At 41.5% G+C, this 19,672-nt stretch overlaps 1 long non-coding RNA gene across 1 annotated transcript in view; it reads left to right on the top strand.

The window, feature by feature from the left end:
• Positions 1 to 2,941: 2,941 nt before the first annotated feature.
• The window catches only part of LOC135363845 (uncharacterized), a 40,222-nt gene continuing 23,491 nt past the window's right edge, over positions 2,942 to 19,672 (top strand). Inside the window, exons 1-2 of the long non-coding RNA XR_010410040.1 lie at positions 2,942 to 3,255; positions 8,760 to 9,001. This is a non-coding gene — a long non-coding RNA (uncharacterized LOC135363845). The remainder of the gene's footprint in view (positions 3,256 to 8,759; positions 9,002 to 19,672) is intronic.

Here is a 19,672-nt window from a genome sequence, read left to right as displayed (position 1 = left end):
CTATGTGACCGTGCAGAAGTCACTGAACTTGTCTGCTGCTCAGTTTCTTTATTTTTTCATCTGGAAAGTAGGTGCTATGGATTGAATGTTTGTAAATCCCCCTCCCCCCAATTTGTATGTTGAAACACTACTCCCCAATTAATATTTGGAGGTGGGCATTTAGAAGATGACTAGGTCATGATAAATGGGATTAGTGCCCTTAGAAAAGAGACTGCAGAGAGCTCCCCTTCTGCATCCCTGATCTGAGGACGTAGTGAGAAGATTGCTATGTGTGAACCAGGAAGCCGATCCTCACCAGCGATCAAATTTGCTGGTTCCTTGATCTCGGACTTCCCAGCTTCCAGAACTGTGAGAAATAAATGTCTGCTGTTTATAAGTCACCTAGTCCGTGGTACTCTGTTATAGAAGTCAGAATGGACTCAGAGACAAGGCCTTTGGGAGGGAGGCAGGTCATGAGCGTGAAGCCCTCATGATGTGATTAATGTCTCTGTAAGGACAGGAAGAGACTAGAGCTCGAGAAAATGGCCATATATGAACCAGCAAGCAGGCCCTCACCTGACCCGGAATTGGTGGCACCTTGATCTTCCACCTCTCAGCCTCCAAAACCATGAGAAATAAATGTTTGTTGTTTAAGCCATCCGATCTATGGTCTTTGGATATAGCAACCTGAACAAAGACAGTAGGTTTAATACCTACCTTTCAAGGTTGTAAGGTTACAGCTAATGCATATAAAGTATCCATCACAGAACATACATTCAATAAATGATAACCACTCTTACTAGGAAACTGGGTTCATCCTTTGTGTACATACATACATACACACACACACGCATAAAACGTGTATATGTGTGTATTATATATATAAAGTAGGTTTATTGAGGTTTAATTTATATACAGTAAACTTCATTCATTTTAAGTGTATGGTTTGGGGAGTTCTGGCAACCATATATCTATGTAATCACCACCACAGTCATGATCTAGAACATTTCTTTTTTTTTTTTTTTAAAGATTTTATATATTTGACAGAGAGACACAGCGAGAGAGGAACACAAGCAGTGGGAGAGGGAGAGGGAGAAACAGGCTTCCCGCCGAGCAGGGAGCCCGATGCGGAGCTCGATCCCAGGACTCTGGGATCATGACCTGGGCCGAAGGCAGATGCTTAACGACTGAGCCACCCAGGCACCCCAAGATCTAGAACATCTCTATTACCATTCCCAAAACTTTGTGCTTCTTTGGAGTCAATCCCTGACTCCTCCATCCCTGGCCTCAGGCTATCACTGATTTACTGCCTATCATTAACATTTTTGCCTTTTCTAGAATTACATAAAAATGGAATCATATACCATAATCTTTTGTGTCTTGCTTATTTCTCTTTGCATAATGTTTTTGAGATTTATCCATATTGTGTGTATATTAGTTTTTTTCTTTTGCTGAATAGAATTCCATGTGCCAGTTGACGGACATTTGGGATATTTCCAATTTGGGGCTATATAATGCTGCTATAAACATTCATATCCAATGTGGGTACATATGCTTTAATTTCTCTTGGGTAAATATTTAGGACAGGAATTGATAGGTCATATGGTATATTTAATTTGATAAGAAAGTACCAACTGCCTTCCAAAGTGGCTGTGCCATTTTATATTCCCACTAAGAATGCATGAGATTTATAGTTAGTTGCTTTTATTCCTCACCAGTACTTGGTATTGTCATTTCTTTTCATGTTAGTTGTTTTAGTGTGTCGATGGAGACATCTTATTGTGGTTTTAATTTTTTATTTCTTTGATAACTCATGTGCCGAGCATCTTTTCATGTACTCATTGGTCATTAGCATATTTTCTTTTGTGAAGTGTCCAATCTTTCGTCCATTTTAAAACTTAAGTGTTTTGTCTTCTTATTATCATGCTGTAGAGTTCTTGAGATATTCTGGATTCAGGTCCTTGTTCACATATATGTTTTACAAAAGTTCTCTCCCATTTTGTGACTTGCATATTCATTTTCTTAATGGTATCTTTTAAGAAGCCTAAGTTTTTCCCGAGATCAGACGAGATCAGGCGCGTTCAGGGTGGGATGGCCGTAGCGCCTGGGTGGCTCAGTCTTTAAGTGTCTGCCTTCATCTCAGGTCATGATCTCAGGGTCCTGGGATCGAGTCCCCTATCAGGCTCCCTGCTCTGAGGGAAGCCTGCTTCTCCCTTTCCCACTCTCCTGGCTTGTGTTCCCTCTCTCGCTGTCCCTCTCTCCCTGTTAAAAAATAAATGAAATCTTGGGCACCTGGGTGGTTCAGATGGTTAAGCATCTGCCTTCGGCTCAGGTCATGATCTCGGGGTCCTGGGATCGAGCCCTGCACTGGGCTCCCGGCTCCTTGGGAGCCTGCTTCTCCCTCTGCCTCTCTCTCTCTCATGAATAAATAAATAAAATCTTTAAAAAAAAACACAAACGAAATCTTAAAAAAAAAAAAAAGAAGCCTAAGGTTTTTATTTTTATGTGTATGTCCTATCTGAGTATCCTTTGCTTATCTCAAGCTAACAAAGATTTTCTCTTACTTTAGTTTTCACATTTAGGTTTATGATCCAGTTCAAATTAATTTTTTGTATGATGTGAAGTAAGGGTAAAGGGTCTTTTTCTCCATATGGATATCAAACTGCTCCAGCACCGTATGTTAAAAAGATGATCCCTGGGCACCTGGGTGGCTCAGTTGGTTAAGCGGCTGCCTTCGGCTCAGGTCGTGATCCTGGAGTCTCGGGATCGAGTCCCGCATCGGGCTCCCTGCTCGGCGGGGAGTCTGCTTCTCCCTCTGACCCTCCTCCCTCTCATGCTCTCTGTCTCTCATTCTCTCTCTCTCAAATAAATAAATAAAATCTTAAAAAAAAAAAAAAAGATGATCCCTTCCCTATTCAGTTACCTTGACATCTGTGTAAAAAAAAAATCAACTGACCATGTAAGTGTGAGTCTATTTCTGGACTCTCTATTCGTTCCCATTGATCCACATACCCATCCTATGCCAGTACCACAGTGTCTTGGTTAATGTAGCCTTACAGTAAGTTTGAGATCAGATAGTGTAAGTCTTCTAATTTTTTTTTTCAAAATATTTTGGTTATTCTAGGTCCTTTGCATCTCCAAATATGTTTGCCAATTGGCTTGGGAGTTTCTACAAGAAATCTGCTGGGATTTTGATTGGGATTACAATGAATTTGTAGGTTAACTTGTGGAGAAATGGCATCTTAACAAGACTGAACCTTCCAAAGCATTAACATGGTATATCTACCCATTTTTTTAGGTCTTCTTTAATTTCTCTCAGTAATGTTTTCTAGTTTTTGATATAAAGATACTGTATATGTTTAATCAAACTTATTCGTATTTTATTTTTAATGTTATAAACAGAACTGTTTTTTTTTCTCAATTTCATTTTCTGTTTGTTGCTGGTATATAGCCATGGAATTGATTTTTGTATGTTGATCTTGCTTCCTGTGGCCTTACTACATTTGCTTACTAGTTCTGGGAGCATTTCTGTGGATTCTTTGGGGTTTTGTATATTCATGATTTGGTTATCTGAAAATATTGATGGTTTGATTTCTTCCTTTCCAAACTGCCTGTCTTTACTTAACCTCTCTTGCCTGTTGCATTGGCTAGGACCTCTAGTAAATTATATAACAGAAGTAGAAGTATCCACTAAGCAAGAGGCCTACCTCGAAATAGGCGAGCAAATGCTTTATTTGCTGTGTTACTGAGGAGACAGTGTATCAGGTTGCTCTTGAAAGATTTGCTCCAAAGCTTGTCAGTTTACAGGTGATTATAGGGGAAAAGGGGAAGGGGTGTGTGTATGTGCTGGCAAGCTCTGCTCCAAGGTATAGTTGTGCATCACAAGATATAATTTGTTGAGTTGTAAAAATTAAGGTTTACTGATTTCCATGTAGACACATGGACTACCCTTAGGTCATCTTAATACTTTGTTTCTATCATATCTGATGTTTAAAAATATTGCCTGGGTGCCCCACTCAACTGTTTTTCTGGTTCTTTTTTGTTTCCAGTTTCTCCTTGAGGTCACTGGAGAGGGTCACAGGAGGCTGATATCGGCCACCTACTGCAGTTTGACATGGGGGTGGGGCGGTGGGGGGGTAAGGAGGTAGGGAGGGGTGGGGGTGGGGGGGAGACATCCTTGCTTTGTGACTGATCTGAAGTGGAAAGCTTTCAGTCTTCCACCTGTAAGAATGATGTCTGTCATTTGTAGCAATTTCATAAATTCTCCTTATCAGGTTATGAAAATTTCCTTCAATTTCTAGTGTGCTCAGAGGTTTTGTCATGAATGGGTGTTTAATTTTGTCAAATACACTTTCTGTGTCTATTGAGATGGTCATAGGAGTTTTGCACTTTACTGTGTTAATATAGTGAATTATTTTAGTTGATTTCCAAATGCTAAACCAACCTCACATTCTTGAAATAAAAAGTACTTCAGTTTAAAGTATTATTCTTCGTATCTATTGCAGAGTTAGATTTGCTAATATATTTTAAGGACTTCTGTATCGTACTCATGGTGATGTGATATTGTTTTCTTTTGATATCTTCAAATGTTTTTGGTATCAGTAACACTGGGCTTATAAAAGATGTGGAAAATGTGGTGTGGTGGAAAATAAACTGAACAGTGGCTCCCAAAATACGTCCATGTCCTAATCCCCAGAATCTCCGAATGTCACCTTCTATAGAAAAAGAACTGGGGCACCCGGGTGGCTCAGTCGTTAAGCATCTGCCTTCAGCTCAGGTCATGATCCCAGTTAAGCTCTGCCCTCGGCTCAGGTCATGATCCCAGGCTCCTGGGATCGAGACCTGCATTGGGCTCCCTGCTTCGCGGGAAGCCTGCTTCTCCCTCTCCCACTCCCCCTCCTTGTGTTCCCTCTCTCGCTGTGTTTCTCTCTGTCAAATAAATAAATAAAAATCTTTAAAAAAAAAAGAAAAAGAATTTTGCCAAATGATTAAGTTAAGTTTCCGGAAATGGGGAAACAGTCTTGGATTATCAAGATTGTTTGTGTTAGGGTGCCTGGGTGGCTCAGTTGGTTAAGCGACTGCCTTCGGCTCAGGTCATGATCCTGGAGTCCCGGGATCGAGTCCTGCATCCGGCTCCCTGCTCGGCAGGGAGTCTGCTTCTCCCTCTCCCGCTCCCCCCTCTTGTGCTCTTTCTCTCTCTCACTCTCTCTCTCAAATAAATAAAATCTTAAAAAAAAAAAAGATTGTTTGTGTTAAAGAGCAAAAATTCAACTGAATAAATTTGAAGATCTAATTAGCTTTATTCAAAAATTCATGAATCAAAGATTCAAAGAATCATGAGCGGCATCCCTTCTAGTAAATAGACGGGTGCTGGAGGAACTGTATAGAAGGGAAGGCAGGGGGTCAAAGACTAGAAAGTTATTAGCAAAAGAAAAGTGCTCGCTTCGCAGCACATATACTAAAAATATTAGCAAAAGAAAAGAAAGGATTATTTCAGGTAAGGTTGCCTTCCCCTAAGGGGGTCTTATCAGGCAAGATTACCTCCCCAGTGCTGACTAGGAAATTCCAGACTGATGGGTTTAAAATTCCATCCCCTGAGAGGTTGAAACTCCTATTAAGACTTCATTTGCTGTCCTGAAAGTAAGTGACTCCGCCCTGGACCTATATTTTTCTTTTTTTTTTTAAAACATCTGCAAATACAATCATGAACGTCCTTACAAGTGAGAGCAGACAGAGATTTCACGTGGTCAGCAAAGGGTGAGTACGCAGAAGAGGAGTTCAGTGCAACCATGGAGGCATAGACTGGAGTAATGGGACCACATGCAGAGGAATGCTGGTAGCCACGGAAAAGCTGGAAGGGTCATGAAAATGATTCTGCCCTAGACCCTTTGGTGGAAAAGCAACCCTGCTGACAACTTGATTTGGGCCCAATAATGCTGATTCTGGACTCCTAGCCTCCAGAACTCTGAGGGCATAAATTTGTTGTTTTGATATAGGGAGTTTGTGGTAATTTGTAAGTAGCCTCAGGAAACAAATAGAGGAAGTGTTCCCTTCTTCTGTATTATCTTGAAAAATTTTATATAGGACTGGTATTACATTTTCTTTAAGTGCTTGGTAGAATTCACCTGTGAAGCTATATGGGCATATATATTTTTGAGGCAAAGGATTTAAATTACAATGTCAAGTTTTTAAAATTAACATAGAGCTATTTAAGTTTTCTATTTCATCCTGAGTTAGTTTTGGTTATTTTGTCTGTCACAGATTTTGCCCACTTCATTTATATGGTTGAATTTATTGGCGTAAAGTTATGCATTATCTTTCTTTATCATCCTATTAATTTCTATAGGACCTATGGTAGTGTCCGCCCTTTCATTCCCGATATTGGTGATTCACATCTTTTGTTCTTTGTAAAAGCCGCTTTTAGGCCACAGGCTTGCGTATTGGAAACTTGAGATCAAGGCAAAAGGGCCCACAGCCACCACCTGGCTGAATAGGTAGGCCCATCAGGTGACCCACCTCCAAGTATCCATAGGCCCTAACTAACCAATGGGTTACTTCCAACCAGGCACAGTTACCAAAAAAGGGAAAATTCCATACATCCCATACCTCCTCACCGTCCCCTTTAAGCACAGCCCCCTCCCACTGCCTCCTGGCAGCCAATCTCTCTGCTGTCCTGCTTCCAGCTCCCTTGTGGTGTCTTCAAGAAACTTCTGTTTCCTTTTACCTGCCTCAGGTGAACTCTCTCACCTCCTGAATCGTGGGCTTCCACCCAGTTGTTACCCCACATTTGGGGTCCCCCCCATCCGAGAGGGAGAGACACCACAGTCTTGACCAATGTACTTAGGTATGTATCAATTTTATTGATCTTTGCAAAAACTGCTTTTAGTTTCATTAATTTTCTCTATTATTTAATTTTAATTTTTTTTTTCTGACATTACTTCCTTTCTTCTACTTATTGTGGGCTTAACCTGTTCTTTTTCTATCTTCTTAAAGGGGATCTTAGATAATTGATTTTAGGCCTTCCTTCATTTCTGTCGTAAGCATTTGAAACTAAATTTTCCTGTAGGCATTCCCTTAGCTAAATGCCCCAAGCTTTGATATCTTTTGTTTTCATTTTCAGTTAGATCAGAGTATCTTCTAATTTTTTTGTGTTTTACCTCTCCGATCGATGTGCTATTCAAAAATATATTGCTCAATTTACACATATTTGGGTATAATCCAGATATATTTCTGTTATTGAGCTCTAATTGTACTCTGTCATGGGTCAGAAAACACATGCTGTATGAAGTCAATCCTTTTACATTTATTGAGAGTGTATTTTTGGCCTGGCATCTATGGTCTATCCTAGTGAATGTTCCACGTGCCTTTGAAAGTTCTGCTATTGTTGGGTGGAGCATCAGTAAATCTCAATTTGATCAAGTTTAGTTCAAGCTTTCTATATTGTTCCTGACTTTTTGTCTACCTGTTCTATCAATTTATTGAGAGAGGAATATGAAAGTCTTGGTTCTAATTGTTACTGATTTCTGTTTAGACAGCTTTTGCTTTATGTATTATGGAGCTCTTTTATTTATTTTTTTTTAGATTTTATTTATTTGCGAGAGAGAGAATGAGAGAGAGAGCATGAGAGGGAAGAGGGTCAGAGGGAGAAGCAGACTCCCTGCTGAGCAGGGAGCCCGATGTGGGACTCGATCCCGGGACTCCAGGATCATGACCTGAGCCGGAGGCAGTCGCTTAACCAACTGAGCCACCCAGGCGCCCATGGAGCTCTTTTATTAAGTGTCATACATTTATGACTTCTATCCTAACTTTCCCTGTCTCTGGAAGTTCCCTTGTCTTAAAGTCTATCTTGTCTTATGTTAATAGAGTCTCTCCATCTCTTTCTTATGCTCACTGCATGATAGGTCTTTTCCATCATTTTACTTTCAACCTATTTTGTCTTAATATTTTAAATGCTTATATGATAGCATATTGCTAGGTGTTGCTTTTTATGTCATCTGAAAAGCTCTACCTTTTGATCAGTGTTTAGTCCATTACATTCAATGTAATTAATTATATAATTGGATTTAGGTCTTCCATTGTTATTCATTTTTAAATTGCTTTTTTTTGTTGTTCCTCTGTTCTTCCTTTTCTGTCTTTTCTGTCAATGAAATTTTTTTAGTGCCATTTTAATTCCACTCTTGGGTTTTTAGGTCTATTCCTTTCATTAATTTTTGGCACTTGCTCCAGGGATTACAACACGCATCTTTTACTTATCACAATTTACTTCAAGTTACTACAGGAACCTTGCATTGGGAAAGCCTGGGTGGCTCAGATGGTTAAGTGTCTGCCTTCGGCTCAGGTCATGATCCTGGGGTCCTGGGATCGAGCCCCATATCAGGCTCCTTGCTCAGCAGGGAGCCTGCTTCTCCCTCTGCTTACCACTTCCCCTGCTTGTACTCTCTCTCTCTCTGACAAATAAATAAATAAAATCTTTAAAAAAAAGGGAACTTGCATCAGTATATGGATCCACACTTGCATTTTAATACTCCTTTTTTTTTTTTCTTAAGATTTTATTTGACAGCAGAAGAGCACAAGTAGGGGGAATAGCAGAGAGAGAGGGAGAAGCAGACTCCCCGCTGAGCAGGGAGCCTGACATGGGGCTCTATCCCAGGACCCTGGGATCATGACCCAAGCTGAAGGCAGATGCTTAACCAACTGAGCCACCCGGGAGCCCCCTCTATTTGGTTTTTATTTGGTGAAACGCTATTGATTTTTTTTTTTTTGATATATGTCGGTTGCAGAAAAGAAAAGTGAACTTACTGAGGCATTTGCCATAGGAAAGTCTGAGGAGGTAATTGGAATGAAGAGGAGGGGCAGAGGCGTGACATCATACGTGTAGATTATGAAAGGCAGAGGAGTTTCTGAGAGGTTGTGGCTGTTGGAGAATGGGAGAGAGGAATGTTGTTCCAGAAGGTACGACAAATCTGAAGTACAAGTGTGCATGAGCTATGGCTTCCAAGAGACAAGGAAAATTGGCGAGTGGGTGAGTAAAATTTGGAAACTCAGTTGAGGCACTTTTTAATAATAGATAAAACTAACAAAAAATTGTGTTAGTATGGAAAAGTATATTTTTCTGGGACTTTGACTATTTTACACCTGAGTGTAAGCCAAGCTAGGGAAAATCTAACAGTGAAAATGCTTAGAGACATTTACAGAAAGGACTAGAATGAAATGAAATAAATAAACAAAAAAGAATGACTGGATGTCATGTTGCCATGACCAGCAAGTCTAGGTACTAGCATCACTTTACAGATGAGAAAAACAACTTTTTGTTTTTGCATAGTATGTAAATTTAGGGTGAATTAATAAAATCTTGCCTTGTTATAAAAATTTTTCACCCAGAAAACACTAGCAATTCTGCTTCGCCTGTTTTTTTTTTTTAATGTTTTTTTCCTGAGAAAAGTCTTAACTATTGCACCTGTTCTATTCAAAAAAGCATTATAATCACCAGCAGATGTGCCAATGGCAAAAGAAAATGTGAAGTCCTAAGTGTCTCATTAGAGGAACCCTAGGATAGGATCGGTTACATTTAATTCCCAAGGCCCTCTCATTATATTTCTCTTTAAAGGGCTTGTTGCAATGTAGTTCTCATGAACTGGGAGGTTGTCTTACCTTGGGAAATATTAATATTTCATCCTGTCCTTTAATGTGCCTGCCAACATATTTAAAAAACAAGTAAAAATTGCATGTATTAGAATGATGAAAAATGTTTTAAGACATTAAACTATTTAACTGAACTTTAAACTGTTTGGAGGTGAGTTCAGGCAGATGACACTAATAAAGAAGCCCAGGTATGCTGCGACATGGTACTGTCATAGTTGAAACTGGTGACGTTCCAGAATCCAGTGGTTGACAACTGAGCGTAATTAGCTCCCTTGTGTAGCCCCAGACTCCGAAGACTCATCAGCCAGTGGCACTCTGGGGTCGCATCAACATTCCATTGTCTCTTACCCTCACCTGCTGACAGAGAACCTCCCACCCTTGCAAAGTCTTCCCAAGGTGTGTTTGAGTCTTTCTGGGGGTTTCTTATATGCATTCCTGAATGAGTCTTCCTGGAAATTGGCCACGTCTTCCTTCTCTTCCATGGCAAGATCTGAGGTAGATGTTTGTGCATTGAGGGGAGGCATGTCCCCTTCCAGTCTGCATTCCACTCTAAGTCTTGGTGGAATGTGGGACTACTTGTGCTCCCTCACGTTTTATAGAAGCTGTAGGGAAACTTCTCTTTCATGTTCTTTGCAGCCCTCTCTCTCTCTGGTATGCGACCCTAGGAAGACATTCATGGGGTACTCTGTAGGATAAGTACTGCTGTACTCTTAATTAGCTGCTCCCTCTGCTTCAGAGGTTTGATTACCTGGCGAAGTAGGATGTTTCTGGCCTCTTGGTCCCTTAAGAGGAATTTTCTATGGGGTTAGGCTCTCTGTTCTGGGAAGGGAAGGCAGACATTGAACCCTCTGGTTCATCTCTGCATCGCCAGAGTAGGGCACACGCTAGAAACTTGTCATCTCTCTGCCTGGCGCTCTTAAGTCTTGCAACAAATAGAATTCTTTTGGGGTTGACCCCACAAGTTTGCCAGTTTCCTACATTTTGTCTTAGGCACAAGCTAAAACTCTCACTGCATTGAAAAGATCTCATGAAATATCATAGTTACTTTGGGCTAAATTGCTTTATTCCTAAAGAGCTTGGAAATTTTGACAAAATTTCATTGCCCATATCATTACCATTTCAACTCCGGCATCTCCTGATTTTCCATCGTTTTGCGTTTGGTTTAATTACAGACTAACGTAGGCATTTCAACGGTTCCATCCTGATGAGATAATTGCCCCTTGCCTTGCCACTAACAAACCATATTGGGCTAGGGTTGCCAGAGAAAACACAAGACACTCAGTCAAATTTGAATTTCTAGTAAATGTAATGAATACTTTCTTAGTATTATTAAGTCCCATGCATTTTGGCAATGGAACATGGTCCCATATTTATACTAAAAATTATTTTGTTTATCTGAAATTCAAATTTATTGGTTCTCCTGTTTTTATTTTTCTGGAAAAACCATTTCTCTTTTCTGTGTTTCTGCTTCTTCATCTATAAAATGGAGTATCAGCCTTGTGTACCTCATTAATCTAAAGCTCAGATGACATCAAGTGCATTAATGTTCTTTGATAAATAAGAATTTGCCACAAATACGTGAGACACTACTAGCCATTCCACAACGGTTTATTGAGTATCTACTATTTGCTCTGGTTGGTGTTAGCACACATTTGCATAGTGAACTCAAAATAAGCAGAAGACAGGTTTTGCTTCTAAGGAGCTTTTCAGATTGCTAAGACAAGTTCCGTGGTCTTTTAAACACTACAGAAGATAAACAAGTGTAATGCAAGGTAGTAAGAACAGTGTGTACCTCCTGGAGGGTGCTGAGAACTGAGTCCTGATTTCGACCAAAGGACCTCATGGATTCTGGATTCCTTGCTGGGAATCCTCAGGAAATCCTGTGAGTGCCAGAAACATAGGGAGCATAATAAAATCCAGAAACAAGGCACTGGAACAAGGAAGGAATTGTCCTTGTAGCATAATATCGGATCCAGTTTCCAAGTTCCAAAGTGAGTTCATGTGTTCTCATTTTTAATCTTAATTTCAGCTTGAATAATGCCTTCAAAAACCAAATTAGCATAATGTTTTCAAATGAGAAAAGCCTCTAATATCCCATACAGTCCATCTCCTAAGTACATATTTAAAATGAGAGATTAAAAGATAATAATAAAATAAAATGGGAGGTTTTTTTTTTATTCCTTCATTCATCCTTTTGTTCATTCATACGTTGTCTACTCAATAAATAGTATCGAGCATGTGCTATGTGCCAAGGAATGTGCTCAGTATACAGGGTATTTAGAGATAAAAAAGGGACAATCTCAATGAGGTGCTCGCTTTACTGTTTCTATAAATAGACCCTGAGATCTTGTTTAGAGATTCTAGTTAGGACAGATAAGCTTTGAGTGTGCCCTTGATCTAGGAACCATCTTTATTCCTGTGGAAGGAATGTCTTGTCTTCAATGAACCTTGTATTTGTGTAGGATCACGTGATCTAGATTCGCTGACTAACTCTGATCTCCCAGACTGTGACAGATTAACACAGCCAGATAACCCTTATATCTTAAGACAAAAGTCTAGGAGAAGACAGACATGTAATGCATATCGTTAATAGCGTATGAGGAGGGGATTGTACAAGGTGCTGTAGAAAACAGGAGAGAGTGTCAGAGAGGATTTCTGGGCAGCTTTTCAGAGTGGGCAGCGCTGGGAGCTTACCAGGGTGTGAACGTGGGAGGACATTGCTGGCAGGGTGAACATCGTGTGCTTCTGAAGAGCATTTGTCAGACTCTGCCTTATGGCTTTCTGCTGTCCTTCCTCAAGACAGCAGGCTCCTCCCGGCCTGGGAGGGCTGTGTCTTGTCTTTGCATCCTATCATCTAGCAGAGTGTCTTTCAAATGGCTCTTTTAGCTCAACGGGCCGGAGTTGCATTAATAACTTTTTTGAATAGACTTCATAATAATGGGATGGTATATATTCATAGGCAGCGTGAAGTCAAAGACTTTGGTTCAAATCTTGGCTCACCACTCACCGGGTCATACCATCTTGAGCATGACACCCTCCCTGAAACTTTTCCTTATAAGAAAAATGAGAAAAATAAGATCTACTTCATATGTTGTTTTGAAGATTATATGCTGCTGGTATAAAGAGAGACAGCTTATTCTAAATCCATTCCCCATCCCCACCTATAATATGCTTCTCACACTGACTTGGCATTTAGTTGCTACATTTTTTGGAAGAAAGATTTAAGAACCTGGAATACAGCCCACTAAACAGTAAAAATTCTGCTTGTGTGAAAAAGAATTATGTTTACAGCTTTATATACATTCATACACATTGTGACGTATCCATATATTGCAAGTAGATCGTGTTTAGGTAACTCTCTCAGGGAGGATGCTTTTGTTGGCTAGTGGTCATGCGTGCTTCCCAGATGTGTTCTGGTGAGACAGCGTCTGGAAATCAGGAAGCTGTTTGCAGTATACCATGAACATTTGAAGTGTCAAATTAAAAAAAAAAAAAAACAAATATATATTTTGTTGCGGAATCATTGTAGGTTAAAAAATAACCCATGAGAAGTGTTTTAAAATTTTTGGAAAGAGCTTAGTATTCTCTCCAGGAATCCCTGTGAATCAGGAAGAGCTGGCCATTGATTTAGGGACATGGGAGGGCACCCATATTCCTTGGCAGCAGAATTTGACAATCTCTGGTCTGTTAGATTAACCAGTTTCAGTGAAAATCAGTTCTAAATCATTTTAAACATTTCTTAAACAGGTATCTTTCTAATTGACTCAGCCTTGAGAGAGTGGATCATTTTGAGGAATAGCTAATTTCTGGAATAACAGAAGACTTAGTTTAAACACTCAGGACATTATTAAAAGGATACGAAAGGCCCCATTCCTCTTACCTTCCCACCCAATTCGACATCGTTTTTGAAGAGGGAAATAATTTCATATCCAGGCTCCTTATCTTATGAATCCTCCAACTACCTGTTCCCTCCTGGGACCAAAGAGAAAAAATTGAGACTCGAAAGCATTGTCTTCGACGGACAGTGTTTTCCACTTTCTATCCTGGTTCAGCAGCATCCAAGAGCCAACTTCAGACCTGGTCAATGGAAGGAAGTCTTTTTATGTCTCCTCCTCTCTTTTTGTCATCTCTCTTGATTAAAACCCCAAGGACAGAGGGCTTAAGTGGCTTGATCTGTGAGTTAACATACCTGGGAAATACTAAGTAAGAGAGGGCGAGTGGATCCTGGGGGACTAAAGAAAGCCTGCCTGGTTCCTCTGAAGAATGTTACAGCATGACTCCCAACTGTATCCTCCTCTCCGGCCACATATCCTGGCATATTGCCCCTCTCCAGAACATCCTGGGCTCCAGCCACGTTGAGCTGTTAATGATGATACCGTGACCTCAGGGGGAATTCACAGAGCTGCAAAATAGAAATATATTCCAAACACATTTTGTATTTGCACATGCTATTCTTTTGGCTTGGATTACCCTTCACCCCAGTATCTGTAGGAAAGCTCCTATTCATCCTTCAAAACCCTCCTGCATTATCACCTCTTCTGTAAAGCTTTCATCAACATTCCAAGGCAGTTATTCAGTTCTTTCCCTGGGCTCCAAGAGCACATTTACTATCTCAATTATAGTACTTATCACACCATTTTATAATTTACCTGCTTATCTGTCTGCTCCCTGGGATACCCATCATTAGTTGCCTACCAAAAATCTTTCTCCACCTCTTCTTACTGATAGAAACTTGATGTTGTTCAGGTATCCACTTTCAAGGAAGATTGGACCTCCTCCTCTGCCCCCGGGGGCGAATTTTGGTTACCTTATGCCAACAATGGCAATTCTAGTCTGCCTGCCAGTAAGTGGTTTCAGCTTGAGTGTGGGATGCAGTGCCGGCCAACGAAGTCAGCTGTTGAGGTGTTTCTCCAGCTTGCTTGTGCATATGCATCCCCTGGTGTTTTGCAGATTCTGATTTTGGAAGCCTGGGGTGGGGCTTGCAGGTCCCAGTCTGAGGACCACCTTTCGAATGGTAAGCTAAGGGACTTCTAAATTAAGTTTCTGTACTTTTAGAAAGAGACCTGAGAGAACGGGTCCTTTCATGTCTCCGAAATCAGCTGTGTGAAGTGTGGTGCCTGGAGCTGCTGCCGGCATCTCGTAAACATCAAGGAAGTAGCCAACATGCTGGGGATAGCAGAATGGAAAGATGGGGAAAAGCCTAGGCCTAGAGCTCATGCTGTTAAAATGTTGAATTAAGCAACTCTGGAGCAGCCAATCTTCTGTGTGTTTTATTGTTTATGTTCTGGGAGGTATTGTTTTACAAAATTATATATTTATATGCATATATATGTCCAGGGTCATGATAGGTCGTGGTCATAAATGTTTGAAAACACCAGCCTGACCAAAGGGCCAGTGTTCCTTGGGAGCACCGTGCACGTGCACTGCACTCCTGCAGGAGGCAAAGCTGGTTCAGGAAGCCCTGCCATCCTGCCTGGGTTCTGTTATCCCCACTCCCATTGTGTCTCTCTCCAGTCCCCAAGCCCCACGCTCAGTGGTCTAGCCTATGAGCTGTTCTTGACTCGGAGGAAACAGCACTTTGTGCTGTCCTCATTCAACTGCTTCCTGTACTTGGTGATGAGGCTTCTCTGAGCCACATGAGTGGATTGGCCTCTTGCTGGCTGACTCCCAGCCAGACCACACAGATCCCAGCCAGGGGCAATTTGACCCCTGGGTCCAGCTGTCTATGCTCGTCCCAGTGGGAAATGGACCAGAGTCAACATTTGTGGCTTAAGGAGTCTTAACCAGTTCACAGCCTGGAGTTTTGAACTGGATCTTGCTTCACCTGCTTCTGGGAGTGTTGATGATGGAGCATATTTAGTGACAGGACTTTGGTTCGGAGTCTGAGGCGTCACTCTCGAAACTGTTGGGAGGAACACCAACCCTGTAAAGCCACTCTTGGGATGGGGTATAGAGACGCAGCTCCCCGTCTCTTTCCTCCTTCCATATCCCAAGCCCTACTTACCATCCCTGTCCTCTGGGGCTCTGCTAATCTGGGCTTCTGTCTGAGGTGTTGATGGGAGAAACTTCAGTAACTTAACATTCCTCCCAGGCAGTCTCTCTCCATATTCAACCAGTGTTCCAGCCAAAGCCAAACCTCTGCAATTTTCCACCTCTGGGCATTTTCCCACGATGTACCCTTCATCTGAAATTGTTTCCCTCACCCAGCTCCTGCATGAGGAAATCCTATCCATATGCTAAGGTGGAGCTCTCACACTGCCCACACTAGGAAAACGTGCCCAATCTCCATTGCCAGAATTCACTGTACTTTCCTCTGGACCCCTCAGGGTTTTGTTTGTGCCTCTATTTGAGCACATATCACATACTGCCTCATTGTAGTTATTTGGGTTTCTTCTCTTTTCTGCCTCTTACTGTGCTCCTGAACTCCTTGCAACTGGGTTTTATTCATCTTTACTTAGCAAACTTCTGGGCATGCAACAGGTGCTACACACATTGTAGGCTTGATGTGCTATTATTTTCAGGGTTAAAAATGGTCAGTGACCTATATGATCAATTGATTTTCAACAGGGGTGCCAACACCACTCAGTGAGGGAAAGGACAGGCTTGTCAACAAATGGGGTTGGGAAAATGCATGTCCATATGCAGAAGAAGGAAGTTGGACCCTTACTTTATGCCATATACAAAATTTAACTCAAAATGGATTGAAGACCTAAATATAAGAGCCGAAACTATAAAACTCTTTGAAGAAAACATAGGGCAAAAGTTTCATGACATTAGATTTGGTGATAATTTCTTGGCTATGATACCAAAGACAGCCAAAATAAAATAGATAAAACAGATTTTATCAAAATTAAAAACTTTGTGTGTCAAAGGACACTATAAAGAAAGTGAAAAGATGGTCCATAAAATGGAAAATAACATTTGAAAACCATATATCTGATAAGGGATTAATATCTAGGATATATAAGAAACTCCTAGAACTCAAGAGCAAAAGTATGGACAATGCAATACAAAAATGGACAAAGGACTTGAATAGACAGATGTCCAAAGACGACATACAAATAGCCAGCAATTGCATGAGAAGATGCTCAACATCACTAATCATTAGGGAAACGCAAATCAAAACCACAATAAGATACTACTTCACACCATTAAGATGGCTACCATTAAAAAAACAAACAGAAGATAACAAGTGCTGATGAGAATGTGGAGAAACTGGAACCCTCGGGCACTGCTGGTAAGACTTTAAAATGGTGCTGGAGGAGATTATGCTAAGTGAAATAAATCAAGCAGAGAAAGTCAATTATCATATGGTTTCACTTATTTGTGGAACATAAAGAACAGCATGGAGGACATTAGGAGAAGGAAAGGAAAAATGGGGGGGAAATTGGAGGGAGAGATGAACCATGAGACTATGGACTCTGAGAAACAAACTGAGGGTTTTAGAGGGGAGGGGGGAGGGGGGATGGGTTAGCCCGGTGATGGGTATTAAGGAGGGCACGTACTGCATGGAGCACTGGGTGTTATACGAAAACAATGAATCGTGGATCACCACATCAAAAACCAATGATAGGTTGTATGGTGACTAACATAACATAATAAAATTAAAAAAATAAAATAAAATGGTGCTGTTGCTAAGGAAAACAGTATGGATATTGATGAAAATTAAAGTAGAATTATCATATGATCCAGCAATTTCACTTCCGGGTATATATTCAAAAGAATTGAAAGCAGGGATTTGAACATATTCGTACACGAATGTTCATAGCAGCATTATTCACACAGAAGAAGGTGGAAACAACCCAAATGTCCATCAACAGAGGAATGGGTAAACAAAATGTGGCATACACGTGCAATGGACTCTCGTTCAGCCTTAGAAAGGAAGGAAAATCTGATGTGTGCTACAGCACAAATAAACCTTGAAAACATTATGCTAAGTGAAATAAGCCAGACCCAGAAGGATAAACATTGTATGATTCCACTCCAGGAGGCACTTAGAGTAGTCAAATTCAGAGAGATAGAGAGGAGAATAGATGTTACCAGGGCCTGGGGGGTAGAGGGGGGTGGGGAGTTATTGTTTAATAGGTACAGTGTTTCAGTTTGGATGATGGAAAAGTTCCGGGGATGGATATTAGTGAAGGTTACACAAAAGTGTGAATGTGGGTAGTGCCATTGAACACCTAAAAATGGTAAATTGGTAAATTGACATTACATTTATTTTACCACAATCCAGCAAAATACAGCAAAATACATCAAATCGTCGGTGAGTTGCTAGTCTAGATTAGTAGGGATAAGATGTTGCTGTCTTACTGAATGGATCGAGGCATTTGCAAGAGCTCAGGATCCGGGGTCTGTGATATGCCGAAAACGAAAACACCGCCTACTTCTCCGCATCTACACAGAGATACAGGAAGTTGCTAAGCCTTCGGTTCCCAAGAATCACAGTCTGAGGGAGTTCCATACTATGTTTTTGGTTTTGAAAGTCTGCTGTGGAAAGAGGCTGAGACCACTGCTCCACATCCTGTGTTAGCTATAGCACAAGCCCCTACTGCCCAGGCTGTGCCGGGCCCGTGTGCAGGGCACACAGGGTTACTGAGTAATTGGTCCAGGCATCTCCCAGAACGAGAGCTTCACATGGGGTGGCCATTTTTCACTGAGACCTATTGGCCAGGAGAGTCACCTGCTGTGTGAAATGCTGACATGTCCTGTTCTCCAGGAGAACTAATGCAGAATTGGTGACCTCTAAGCTGGCAATGCTTTCTGAGTGAAGACCCAGCTTTTGAATCCCGGGACTTGAGCCAGGCAAAGGAGTCAACACTTTGAAGGAGAAACCGCTCTCAGTTTAGCAGAAATGAAATAAATTTGTTCTCGTTTTTAATCCATAGCTTTGGGTCGAACAGTGGTGTCTACATTGTCTTCACCCTATTCTCTTAATGAGAGCCCCCTCCTCCCTTCCCAGAGCTTGGCACAACCTCCCCCTTCCCAAGGCTCCCTTCCATCTTCCAAAGGTCCTTCCATTGCGCCCGATGCAATGGTTCTCACACACCGTAGGTATGACTGTGTGGGACTTGTTAGAACTAGAGACTCCACCCTTGGTCCTGATTCAGTGGGTCCAGCGTGGGGATGCGCACTTTAAAAGCACTCTTGTTGGGCGCCTGGGTGGCTCAGTTGGTTAAGCGACTGCCTTCGGCTCAGGTCATGATCCTGGAGTCCCGGGATCGAGTCCCGCATCGGGCTCCCTGCTCGACGGGGAGTCTGCTTCTCCCTCTGACCCTCCTCCCTCTCATGCTCTCTGTCTCTCATTCTCTCTGTCTCAAATAAATAAATAATAAAAAAAAATAAAAACACTCTTGTTGACATGTAATTCACATGGGCAGTGTACTTAAAGCAGCACCTCTGGTGATTCTGATGAGCAGCAAGGTTTGGGGACTGTTGGCCTGAGGTGGAAGTCATCCACACCTGGCACTGGTCTAGGTCATGGTCAGAGAGTTGGAGTTTCATGATAACCATCATGGCAGACCCCTAGACAGTTTTCAGCAGAGGAGTGACGTGATCTTGTTTATAAAGATCATACGCCTGTTGTGTGAAGGACAGACTCGGGGCACAGGAGATGCGGCGCTGTTGCAGAAATCTCGGTGAGAGATAATGGGGCTTGGGTTAGGGTTATGTCAGTGGAGATGGGGAGAAGTGATCGGATTCGGGATCTATTTTACAGGTACAACTGAAGAACTTATTAATAGTTTAGATATTGACTATGAAGAAAAGTGAGGATTCAAGGATAACTCTTAGGGTTTTGGACTGATCAAATCGACAGAAGGCTCAAGGGGGTGAGATGGCAGGTTTGGTCATGTTCATTCTGAGATGCCTACAGGACATCCGAGTCAAGAAGCTAATAGGCACTTGGATGCATAAGTCTGCATCTGATAGAAGAGTTCTGGGCTGGAAACACACATTTGAGAGTCAGTAGTATAGATGGTCTTCCAGGCTGTGGAACTAGATGAGATAACGTGTATAGGCCCAGATGAGAGTATAGGCCCAGAAGGCCACAGAC

Source organism: Mirounga angustirostris, unplaced genomic scaffold (genome assembly GCF_029215605.1).
Source record: "Mirounga angustirostris isolate CCGP_5_RB_7025 unplaced genomic scaffold, mMirAng1.0.hap1 SCAF_3, whole genome shotgun sequence".
NCBI lineage: Eukaryota > Metazoa > Chordata > Mammalia > Carnivora > Phocidae > Mirounga > Mirounga angustirostris.
Note: the sequence above shows the minus strand (reverse complement) of the source record. Positions and strands in the feature narration are given on the sequence as shown.